This window comes from Ahaetulla prasina, chromosome 6, assembly GCF_028640845.1.
Source record: "Ahaetulla prasina isolate Xishuangbanna chromosome 6, ASM2864084v1, whole genome shotgun sequence".
Classification (NCBI taxonomy): Eukaryota; Metazoa; Chordata; class Lepidosauria; order Squamata; family Colubridae; genus Ahaetulla; species Ahaetulla prasina.
Window position 1 is genome coordinate 97,416,939 of NC_080544.1, and position 12,721 is coordinate 97,429,659.

At 38.3% G+C, this 12,721-nt stretch overlaps 1 protein-coding gene across 5 annotated transcripts in view; it reads left to right on the forward strand.

Annotated features, from left to right (window-relative positions):
• The first annotated feature begins 1,387 nt into the window (after positions 1-1,387).
• Positions 1,388-12,721, forward strand: part of NAALADL2 (N-acetylated alpha-linked acidic dipeptidase like 2) — an 828,713-nt gene continuing 817,379 nt past the window's right edge. For all 5 annotated transcript variants that reach the window (XM_058187422.1, XM_058187420.1, XM_058187421.1 and 2 more), the window contains exon 1: positions 1,388-1,481. The gene's annotated coding sequence lies outside the window, so the exon portion shown is untranslated. The remainder of the gene's footprint in view (positions 1,482-12,721) is intronic.

A 12,721-nucleotide genomic window follows, 5' to 3' on the forward strand; every position in this document is an offset into this window, starting at 1 on the left:
CTATTGAATCTTGAGATGACTATCATCATCACTGTTCTTTTAAGGCAACCAGTTAGGTTTTATTGTACTGTTTTGTCTACATATTACTTCTGTCTATTTATTTTATTTTTTATTTATTTATTTCGTCAAGCATGTATTTTATGACAGATGCAAATGTAAACATAATAATAAATACATGTAAAGGATACGAATAAAAGAAAACATTAGGACAGGGACGGTAGTCACGCTGGTGCACTTATGCCTGCTCCTTACAGACCTCTTAGGAATGGGGTGAGGTCTACAGTAGACAGTCTAAGGTTAAAGTTTTGGGGAAGAAACTACAGAGTCAGGTAGTGCATTCCAGGCATTGACCACTCTGTCACTGAAGTTGTATTTTCTGCAGTCTAGTTTGGATCGGTTTACTATGAGTTTGTATCTATTGTGTGCTCTTGTATTTTTTTGGTTGAAGCTGAAGTATTCATTGGCTGGTAGGACATTGTAGCAGATGATTTTATGTACTATGCTTTGGTCAGGCGAGAGATGGCGAAGATCTAAGTTGTCTAAGCCCAAAATTTTGAATCTGGTGGCATAAGGTATTTTGTTCGAGCAGAGGAATGGAGGACTCTTCTTGTGAAATATCTCTGGACTCGTTCACTTGTATTAACGTCTGATATGCAGTGTGGGTTCCAGACAGATGAACTGTATTCAAGCATTGTTTGTTGGTACCCTTCAATTAACCCAGATCAGAGCACATCACAGCACAACAATTTTTGAATCAAAGCATCTCAAATATCCGAACTTAAAAAATGCACCCCCCAAAAAAATTATCAAGGAGCCATTACTTCTGTAGAACTGAAATTTCAAATATCTTTGGACCACTTTAATTTGCAAAGTTGTGACAGCTGCAGCATCCCTGCAGTCACATGGTAGTGATTTCTGATGCTCCCTGCCAATGTTTTGTAAGTCAAGTCAATGGGAAAACTGGCAGGAAGTTGGACAGTTACAATCACCATTTTCTTCCAGGCTACCTCTTTCTTATTACCATTTCCATCAAACAAAAGAGAAGTAAATGCTTAAAATTATAATACAAGAGAAGATAAAGTAACTAAGGTCTCTAGTGTGTTTCTTCTTTTTTTTCAACTGTAGATGAAACTCCGGGCTGAGCTAACAGAATTATAATTCATTGAAATCTGTCTTGCAATTTTTAAAAATGTTTCCAGGAAGGGAGGGAGGGAGGGAGAGGGAAAGGGAGAGGGAGGGAGAGGGAGGGAGGGAGGGAGAGAGAGAGAGAGAGAGAGAGAGAGTATTTCAGGTTATTCATTTTTGATATCATACTATTATTGGTAAAAAAATATTGTCTTTTTCATGTTACTCTTTGGTCCTATCTAACAATGCCCGTCCATTTATCTCAGACAGATTCTTCTGTCCAATCTGAGTGAACGGTGTAAGATGGCTAAAGCTTCCCACCTATGGTGAGAACGAAAGAGGAGGCCTCATATCAGGTATTTCTGTGAAATTCTTCATTTCTCTAATAATACAAAGATGATTTCTTCTAGGATTCATAAAAACTTAAATTCTCATTTTTTTTTTAGAGCTATTGAATCTTGAGATGACTATCATCATCACTGTTCTTTTAAGGCAACCAGTTAGGTTTTATTGTACTGTTTTGTCTACATATTACTTCTGTCTATTTATTTTATTTTTTATTTATTTATTTCGTCAAGCATGTATTTTATGACAGATGCAAATGTAAACATAATAATAAATACATGTAAAGGATACGAATAAAAGAAAACATTAGGACAGGGACGGTAGTCACGCTGGTGCACTTATGCCTGCCCCTTACAGACCTCTTAGGAATGGGGTGAGGTCTACAGTAGACAGTCTAAGGTTAAAGTTTTGGGGAAGAAACTACAGAGTCAGGTAGTGCATTCCAGGCATTGACCACTCTGTCACTGAAGTTGTATTTTCTGCAGTCTAGTTTGGATCGGTTTACTATGAGTTTGTATCTATTGTGTGCTCTTGTATTTTTTTGGTTGAAGCTGAAGTATTCATTGGCTGGTAGGACATTGTAGCAGATGATTTTATGTACTATGCTTTGGTCAGGGCGAAGATGGCGAAGATCTAAGTTGTCTAAGCCCAAAATTTTGAATCTGGTGGCATAAGGTATTTTGTTACGAGCAGAGGAATGGAGGACTCTTCTTGTGAAATATCTCTGGACTCGTTCACTTGTATTAACGTCTGATATGCAGTGTGGGTTCCAGACAGATGAACTGTATTCAAGCATTGTTTGTTGGTACCCTTCAATTAACCCAGATCAGAGCACATCACAGCACAACAATTTTTGAATCAAAGCATCTCAAATATCCGAACTTAAAAAATGCACCCCCCAAAAAAATTATCAAGGAGCCATTACTTCTGTAGAACTGAAATTTCAAATATCTTTGGACCACTTTAATTTGCAAAGTTGTGACAGCTGCAGCATCCCTGCAGTCACATGGTAGTGATTTCTGATGCTCCCTGCCAATGTTTTGTAAGTCAAGTCAATGGGGAAACTGGCAGGAAGTTGGAAGTTGCTCCCCCTCCCACTGCTTTTTTACCCACCTGTGTTCATCCTGTTTATGTTTACATGAGTAAATATTGACTTATTGCTGCTATTTGTTTGCCTCTGCATTTATTTTACTGTCTATGATACACTCTTCTTAAATGACCACAAGACCATCCAGCATTGGGGTAAAATAATATGGTCTGCCTAAAATTTAATGTTCATTTTGGCCGCATCAGACTGCACTACTTTTATCTCAAAGGATGATCATTGTCTAGTATTGCCTGAAATCAGACAACTATAATTTATTGTATTGTTCTACATTGGCTGTAGGGCTCTTAGAATTTCTTATAATTGAACTAGCCTATACATTTTATAAAAGGGACGTGGTGGCTCAGAGGCTAAGACACTGAGCTTGTCGATCGAAAGGTAGGCAGTTCAGCAGTTTGAATCCCTAGTGCCGCATAACGGGGTGAGCTCCCGTTACTTGTCCCAGCTTCTGCCAACCTAGCAGTTCGAAAGCACGTAAAAAATGCAAGTAGAAAAAATAGGGACCACCTTTGGTGGGAAGGTAATAGCGTTCCGTGCGCCTTTGGCGTTTAGTCATGCCAGCCACATGACTATGGAGATATCTTTGGACAGTGCTGGCTCTTCGGCTTTGAAACGGAGATGAGCACCGCCCCCTAGAGTCGGGAACGACTAGCACATATGTGCGAGGAGAACCTTTACCTTATACATTTTATAAATAAGTCTCCTTCAAGTTTGCCATTTGTTTCTCTAGTGACTACCACCATATGCACCCGTAGATGTTTCTGCTTGCTGGTCACCATTTCAAGGGAATGTTTTGTCTTTATTTGACCAAGAGCAAAGATTGGTCCTTTTTACAGTTCACTGTTTCTCAAAGTCTAATTTTCATAGCTGCTCATTAATCACTCTGAAAACCTTTCATTTAATTGTTCCAAGCATTGTTACAGAAATATTCTTAGCTTTATTATCTTGTCTAAGTTTATCATTACCGTCTTCTACAGAATAAATCTCTTTTTTTTTTTAAATTTCGAACTGCAAACGTAGGATACTGTGTCACGAAAGTGCTTTTTCAAGAGACAACTGGACTTTCTGGTTTTTCTTTGAAGATGTTTTGCTCCTCATCCAATCCAAGAAGTTTCTTCAGCTCTGAAGAAGCTTCTTGGGTGAGAAGTGAAATGTGTTGAAAGAAAAACCAGAAAGTCCAGTTGCCACTTGATAAAGCACCTTTGGGACAACCATGACCTGCATGACTGAGAATCTCCATAAACACAAGATACTATGTTACACAGAATTAATAACAGAATAACAGAGATGGAAGTCTTCTAGTCCAGGGGTCTCCAACCTTGGCAACTTTAAGCCTGGTGGACTTCAACTTCTGGGAGTTGAAGTCCGCCAGGCTTAATGTTGCCAAGGTTGGAGACCCGTGTTCTAGTCCAACCCCTTATTCACGCAGGAGACTCTATATCATTTCAGACAAATGGTTATCCAATCTCTTCTTAAAAACCTCCAGTGTTGGAGCACCCAAATCTTCTGGAGACAAGTTCCACTGATTATAGACAGCTGAGCCATTGGGCCAATACGATGGAAAAAAGGACAGTGAACAGTAGGTGGAACCAGAAGTAATGGTTGGAGCTTTGAGTTGTGTATTCATGGTGATTTATTTACTCATTTAAATTTGAGTCTTCTTATTGCTGGCTGCCATGCCACCTATTCATTGTATCCAGTATGGTAGGCTCAAAGTTAGAGTATACTCTCATTGAGATCCTGATTAGAATCTCCCTTTTATAGTACTTGCAAAAAAAAAGTAGCTTCTAAAAAACAATTCAGATTACACAATATCGCTACCTATAATAAAGTTTGTGAGTTCAAAAGGGTCACCAGACTGAACATCAGTTTTCAGTGTGACCAACATTGTGATACGACCCAGCCACATTCTGGTTTACAAGGATCAAATTTAAACTTCTTATCTCCATATTTAGTTCTCCACTTCCTTTCAATCCTCTGGTGGCTCAACAGACTAAGTCAGTCTGTTATTAACACAGCTGCTTGCAATTACTGCAAGTTCAAGTCCCACCAGGCCCAAGGTTGACTCAGCCTTCCATCCTTTATAAGGTAGGTAAAATGAGGACCCAGATTGTTGAGGGCAATAAAAGTTGACTTTGTATATAATATACAAATGGATGAAGACTATTGCTTAACATAGTGTAAGCCGCCCTGAGTCTTCGGAGAAGGGCGGGATATAAATTTAAAAAAAAAAATCTCACTGCATCACTTTACTCTTAATAGCTAGTGATTGAGGGAAAGAACAGGAAAGAACTACTTTAAGTCAAGACTGGACTAAACGTGAATTCATAAATTCCTATCTTCAGATAATATTTCAAGACCAGACAATACATTTATATTTGGCTTAAGGGGAGCATTACGTAACTTGTGAATAGTTTTTTGATGCACTGAGCCAAATGAAATTGAGTCTATTCCAACGTATTTTCTGATTCCAGCTAAAAGTTAGTCCATTTTTTTTATTACTTAGTTTGCAATGCTTGGCACACTTATCTGGAAGGGTTCTTCAATTTAAAACTACCATCTACCCCAGCACTTCTTAGCATTTGAACACTTCCAATGAAGCTCCAGTGCAGCCTCTCATATTCCAGAAAAAATTCCTTGTGGGCACAGGAAATGTAGCATAGAACTACAATTGGAAATGGTTAAAAGTCACTCCCCGTTTTTGTCAAAAAAAAAAAAAAAAAGGTCTTAAAATTCTTTCAGAGAATTCTGTCTTGCATTCCAGGATGGTAAAATGAGAAGGACATACAGTATCTTTGGATTCAGGTTTGTAGAAAATATTCCTCAATTTAAATGAATAAAAAGACTCTTATTCAGTGGTGGGATTCAGCCATTTTGGGCCGTTTCAGGGGCATTGGTAGTTAAATTGCTGGCTGGCCCAGCCCCTTTCCACCCCGCCCCTTCCAGGAGTCCTCACGCGGCCCATTTTGGCTCCCAGTAAGTACAGGGAGATCTCCTAGGCCCAAAATGGGGCGCAGGGAAGCACCGCATCCCCCCATACCCCGTTTTTGCTCCTAGGAGGCTTCAGGGAGGCCTCCTAGGCCCAAAGTGGGGCAGGAGGAAATGCATCCCCCCGTGGCCCATTTTTGCTCCCAGAGGGGTGCAGGAGGCCAAGTTCTGCCTGTCACACCCCCTGGCCATGCCTGCCATGGCCATGCCCACCCAGCCGGTCATTAATTCAGAGAACCGGTTGTTAAATTATTTGAATCCCATCCCTGGTCTTATTGGTTTGACCTAACAATCTCTGAGGAACTCCTTTTCTGAGGAACGCCCACTGGACATCACCCTTTTTGAACTGTGTCATATTGGGTTGATGGTTTGCTTGATGCTCCTATCAAACATCTCCAACATGCTGTAGTGCAGAAGTTTTTTGGTTTCTGCTATGTCACCTTTCCTTTCATGCAGTGTTGCTACCTTCAAATTCTAAACTTTTAATTCTCCCCCCTCCTCTCTTTTAAATGTTAATGATCCCCCTTATTAAAAAAGAAGGAATGTTTCAATCCCTTTGAGGAAATTAACATTTAGTTCATTCCCTTAAAAATGTTCCCGATAACTATTAAGTCAGATTCACACTAAATAATTTACGGTGGGGAAAAACTGTTTGCTTAAAGCAGATTTTGCAATTGGCATCTTTCTGTGTGTGCCACTGTGACTGCCTTGATCTTCATAAGTAAGATATTCTCCTTTATGATTGTGGCGTAACTCTTCAATTCTGACCTTTGGATTTCCTATCATTTACTTTTTTTCTCCCAGAAGTTGCATTTACTTTGGTCTTTTTAAATATTCAAATAAATATAAACAAAAGTTAATGTCGGTAATTGGGAAATTGATTTTGGGAGAATTATGGTAGGCCTTTTAATGAACAAACACAAACAATTAGGCAAATGTTAATTCATGCTAAACAAGCTGAGTTCAGAGAGGACCAACAATGTTACTGAATAAGTTATCTGAATGTTAATAGCGATGAAAAGAAACAGAATGTGATTTCAAAAAAAGGATTAAGATGGTGGCCATAATGGTAGACAAATATTCTACTGTATAATTGGCTGAATTATGAGTTTCCCTGCTTAAAAGGCAAGAGGTATGCAAAACTCTGAAATGTGTTAGCCAAAATGTAAAATGCATGAAAGCTGGTGAATGGGTTAGTTAATATTACATTATAAGAGTTTGTTCAAACAAATTGAAATCTTGCTGCTTCAGATCTGCAATTGTAAAACAATTAGCATAATTATCATAATAAAAACAGTGATAACAGCAACTGTAGAATGTGATTATAAAGTACTCTGTGAGCAATAGACCTGAAGCCACGGTTCTTCCCAGGATCACTGGACAGTTGTGTAGAGTCTGCAACTTAAGTTGATTGATTTATATCAGGAAAAAATAAAATAAAATGCATATGATTGCATGACCGCAGTTCTTCAGTCTTTCATTTCAATTGCAGGATAACAGTCAAGTTAATGAACAGGTCTCTAGGTAGACCTCAGATTAAATGAATTCTGTAGCCTTTGTTAATACAGTGTTTCATGTAGGCATCAACAGTTAAGTGCTAATTAAAAACGGTTGGATAACATAAAAGAATTGGATTCAAATACACATTCTTTTGAATAGACCCTGATGGGGGGGAAAATCATATGGGAGGCGAATCCTAATACATTGATTGATATACACCAATCTTTAAATATCTACACTGGGATATTTAGCATGACTTTTTCTTCTTCTGGGCACAGTCATATTAAGGTTTATTGGAAGGATTTCTTGACTTTAATAATTTCTACCCCATTTTTTAAAGGATTGGGAAATGAGAAGGTTTATTTATTTATTTTATTTATTTTTTGTCACAACATTATATACAAGCACATATAATGAAAGAAAACAATAGGACAGGAACGGTAGGCACTTTGTGCACTTATGCACGCCCCTTATAGTCCTCGTAGGAATGGGGTGAGGTCAATGGTAGACAGTTTTTGGTTAAAACTTTTGGGAGTTTGAGAAGAGACCACAGAGTCAGGTAGTGTGTTCCAAGCGTTAACAACTCTGTTACAAAAGTCATATTTTCTGCAATCAAGGTTAAAGCGGTTAACATTAAGTTTGAATCTATTGTTTGCTCTAGTATTATTGCGATTGAAGCTGAAGTAGTCTTTAACAAGAAGAACATTGCAATAGAAGATTCTGTGTGTTAAACACAGGTCATGTCGGAGTCGGTGGAGTTCTAAGTTTTCTAATGCCAGGATTTCAAGTCTGGAGGTATAAGGTATTTTGTTGTTTACAGAGGAGCGGAGAACTCTTCTTGTAAAATATTTCTGGACTCGTTCCATTGTATTAATGTCAGAGATGTGGTATGGGTTCCAGATAGGCAAGCTGTATTCAAGAACGGGTCCTGCAAATGTTTTGTATGCTCTGGTTAGTAGTGTGGTGTTTTTGGAAAAGAAGCTACACAAAATTAGGTTTACAACTCTTAGAGTCTTTTTTGCTATGTAGTTGCAATGGGCTTTGGCACTTAGATCATTCGATATGAAAACTCCAAGGTCTTTTACAGGGTGGGGGTCATCTGTAAGGTAATGTCCATCAAGCTTGTACTTAGTGTTTGGGTTCTTTTTTCCAATATGTAAGACTGAGCATTTGCTGGTTGAGATTTGGAGTTGCCCAGTTTTAGACCAATCGGATACAATGTCAAGGTCTTTTTGAAGGGTAGTAGTATTGTTGGTGGTGTTAAATAGTTTGACATTGTCAGCAAAGAGAACACAATAACTTGAGATATGGTCACAGAGATCATTTATGTATAGTATGAAGAGTGTTGGTCCAAGAACACTGCCTTGTGGAACGCCACTTTTGACAGGAACAGGATTTGATAGAGCATTGCCAATTTTGACCACTTGTTGTCTGTTTGATAGGAAAGCAGTTATCCAATTGTGGAGGGGTCCTGAGATGCCGTAGGATTTTAGTTTTAGGAGAAGTTTATCGTGTAATACTGAGTCAAAAGCTTTGCAGAAGTCTATGTAGATTGCATCTATTGCTTTGCCTTGATCAAGATTAATAGTCCATATGTTTTTGCAGTGGAGAAGTTGTAAGTTACATGATAATTTTTTTTTCTGAAACCAAATTGTTTATTAGAGAGTAGGTTGTTTGCTTCAAGGTGGAGGGTAATGGATTGGTTGATGATAGATTCCATTACTTTGCGGGTGACGCAGCATAGAGAGATTGGTCTGTAGTTTTCAACTAGGCTGGGATCTCCTTTTTTGAAGATAGGGATGACTGTGGCTAGAGACCAAAGTTTGAGAAGGGAACCAGTCATGAAAGCTTTATCAAAGATTATGCTTACAGGTTCTGCTATATTAATTGAAAGTTTTTTAAAGAAGTATGCACATTGTCCATCAGGCCCAATAGATAAAGATGGTTTCAGGTGCGAAGAGCTTTTTCAACATTATCTTCAGTGAAGTCTATATGTGTTCAGTCGTTGTAATCATTGTTGTTACGATTGTGGAATGTTGGATATGTGCCATCACTATTAATGAAGACTGAGCCAAAGAATGTGTTAAAGATGTTTGCTTTAACTGTTTCATCATTACATTCTTTGCCGTTAGATTCTTTTAGTGGTGGGATGGATCTTGATTCTTTAAGTTTATTGTTCACAAAATTATAAACAGCACGATTGGAATTTGTACGCAGAAGGTCTTCTTCTTGCTTTGTGTGAAAAATGGTGCATTCAGTTTTTATTTGGTTGCAAATATTTCTGTAGCGATTTTTGAAGTTTGTTACGTGGCCCTTTTTGCTTTTTCTCCAGAGGGATTTTTTTGGGGGATTGAAGTTTTTTTATTGATATGGGTCATTTTTTTTTTTAAAAAATTTTGGTGGTGATTTGTGGTACGTATAGTTCGACGATTCTATTGATTTCAAGTAGAAAAACTCTATAGTGGTCTTCGGCAGTGATACAGGTTGAGAATAGATTTTGCCAGTCAAGAGATGAGAGGTCGTTGTTTATAAGGTCATAGTTGGCTTTTTTGAAACTGTAATTAGGAGTACTATACTTATGACGATTTATATGAGGGCGTATATTGAGACAAAAGTCTATCATGTAGTGGTTACTGTTGGAAAAGGGTTCTTTTATTTTATTTTATTATTTTTATTTTTATTTTATTTTATTATTAAAAGGGTTCTTTTATTTTATTATTGTTCCAAAAGCAGGAACAATAATAATCTCTCCATTGTCTGTTTGGCCATTGAATATAGAGAAAAACACTAGGGTAACATATACCATATCCCAAAGAATTCAGGTGGGTTATCCTGTGATCCTGGCTAATTCAAACAAAAGGGGAAAAGAAGCTTTTTTTTCTAAAAATAAAGAAAAATTAGTCATGATGCTACATTGTGATATCCATTTCCAAAATCCACATGGACAAACTTTGAATTAGAAGCTTAGCCTAAGTATCTGCATTTTTCTGTTTGATGTGTTTCTATAACTTTTTCTATTAGCAGTTTGCTTACTCTCAGTTTCAAAGTCCCAGAAATATGGTTGCAGCCTAAAGTTACTGTCAAATTGTAACTTATGATGAGACAGAGGAGGGAAGATTAAGTATTTGGAAATAATTGTGTAACTCGATTAATTCAATTTATTTTTAATTAAGTAAAGATTTATAATAGGCAACATTTCATTTTTGTCTTGTTCTCACCAATTGCATCCTAGTCCCATCAGTTGCATGCCAGTTGATGTCTAGTCTAGTCCTGGGCCTATCCTACACCAAAAATATTGCTCTTTCTGCTTTTTGATTTCTCATCATTCCACATTCAATATGCAGTTATGGACCAGAGTTAACATATCAAATCTTACAAATTGTAAGGAGCTGAGCATATCCAATAGAATAGAAAAACAGAGTTGGAGGGACCTTGGAGGTCTTCTAGTCCAACCTTCTGCTTAGGCAGGAACTCCTACCCCACTTCAGATAAATGGTTATCCAACATCTTTTAAAAAGCTTCCAGTGCTGGAGCATTCACAACTTCTGGAGGCAAGTTGTTCCACTGATTAATTGTTTTAACTATCAGGAAATTTCTCCTTAGTTCTAAGTTGCTTCTCTCCTTGATTAGTTTCCATCCATTGCTTCTTGTCCTGCCTTCAGGTGCTTTGGAGAATAGCTTGACTCCCTCTTCTTTGTGGCAACCCCTGAGGTATTGGAACACTGCTATCATGTCTCCCCTAGTCCTTCTTTTCATTGAACTAGACATTCTCAGTTCCTGCAACAATTCTTCATACATTTTACCTCCAATCCCCTAATCATCTTGATGTTATATTATTCCAATATCATTCCAATATTCCAATATTTGAGGGGCTGCCACATATTTGAGTGGGGGTCAACTTATTTTCCAAAGCACCAGAAGGCAAGTCAAGAAGAATGGATGGAAATTAATCAAAGACAGAAGCAACCTTAGAACTAAGGAGAAATTTCCTGACAGTTAGGACAATTAATCAATGGAATGGCTTGCCTTCAGAAGCTGTGAGTGCTTCATCATTGAAGCCTTTTAAGAAGAGACTGGACAGCTACTTGTCTGAAATGTAATATGGTCTCCTGCTTGAGAATGTTTTTTTTTTTTTTTACATTTATATCCCGCCCTTCTCCGAAGACTCAGGGCGGCTTACAGTGTATAAGGCAATGTTGGACTAGAAGACCTCCAAGATCCCTTCCAACTGTTATTCTGTTCGGTTCTTTATCCAGCAGTGTCCCTCTCAACACAAGTTTGGGTCAACCATTCCATGAATCGTGGAAACCAGCAAAAGAGTGGAGGCAGGCGAGAGGAAGGATAATCTCATTATGCATTAAGGAACAGCCGGCTCAGAAAGGAATACCTACAAATCACAAAGTTGACTTTTATTTGCTGCAAATATTCCTTGAAACCTAAGGAGAGTAACATGTGTGACTTCTTTTTTTTTCAAATGGAAGAACTGACTCCCTTTGTGAGAATAGATTGTCAGCCTCACTGGTTAGACCAGGACTGAATGTCATCAGAAGACATATGATACCCAACTTTATTTCTCAAAGAGAGATGAGATACTGCAGGTGTTAGACTCCTGTAATGGGATAGATGGTATTAACAGGCAGAGAAACCTGCTTCATATTTACACAATCATCTCAGCAGCCCTGGTTGCTATCTCAACAGGTCACTTACAAGCTGACACCAAATGCAAAAATACATGTAACAGCTTATGAAAAATGTAGAAATCCTAAAGGATGGGGCTGAGGTATGGGCAGCTTCAAAGGGGCCCTCCTGCAGACATGAAGAACAAGATTTATAACAAGGGAGGCATTCCTTCAAATAGTTAGGTCTAAGACTTTTAGTTTTTTAAAATAGAGTCACCATATCTGAACAGCAGGCTAAGACGCTGAGCTTGATCGAAAGGTAGGCAGTTCAGTGGTTCGAATCCCTAGTGAGCTCCCATTACTTGTCCCAGCTTCTGCCAACCTAGCAGTTCGAAAGCACATAAAAAATGCAAGTAGGAAAAATAGAAACCACATTTGGTAGGAAGGTAACAGCATTCTGTGCGCCTTTGGCATTTAATCATGCTGTTGTGACTCCAGCCCCCGAACCTGGCCCCATGCCCAAAAGTGACTCAGAGAGTGAGGGGGAACACATGCCGGCCACATGACCATGGAGACATCTTCGGACAGCGCTGTCTCTTTGGCTTTGAAACGGAGATGAGCATTGCCCCCTAGAGTCGGGAACAACTAGCACATATGTGCAAGGGGAACCTTTACCTTTACCTTTATCTGAACAGAAAACAATTAGATGACAACAGTGACCTTTGTCAGTCAATAGTTGTCTGGAATCTTTCAGGGCGGATATGTAGCCCTGCTTTAAACATCAATGCAACACTTTATATTGTGTTCAATATGGTATTGACAATCTACTCAGATACTAGAATTACATGATCCTTATATTTTGAATCAGTGGTTTCACAGATGGGTCCACGTAGAGGGCTTTGCAGAAGAATAGTATCCACTGAAAGTCTCAGTTCTTATCTGTCCCTCTGGGATTATCGCTTGCAAAATATGTAAGTACAAACATTGATCTCTCTATTTGTAAAATATTAATCTCTCGTATTATATTAGGCCATTGATG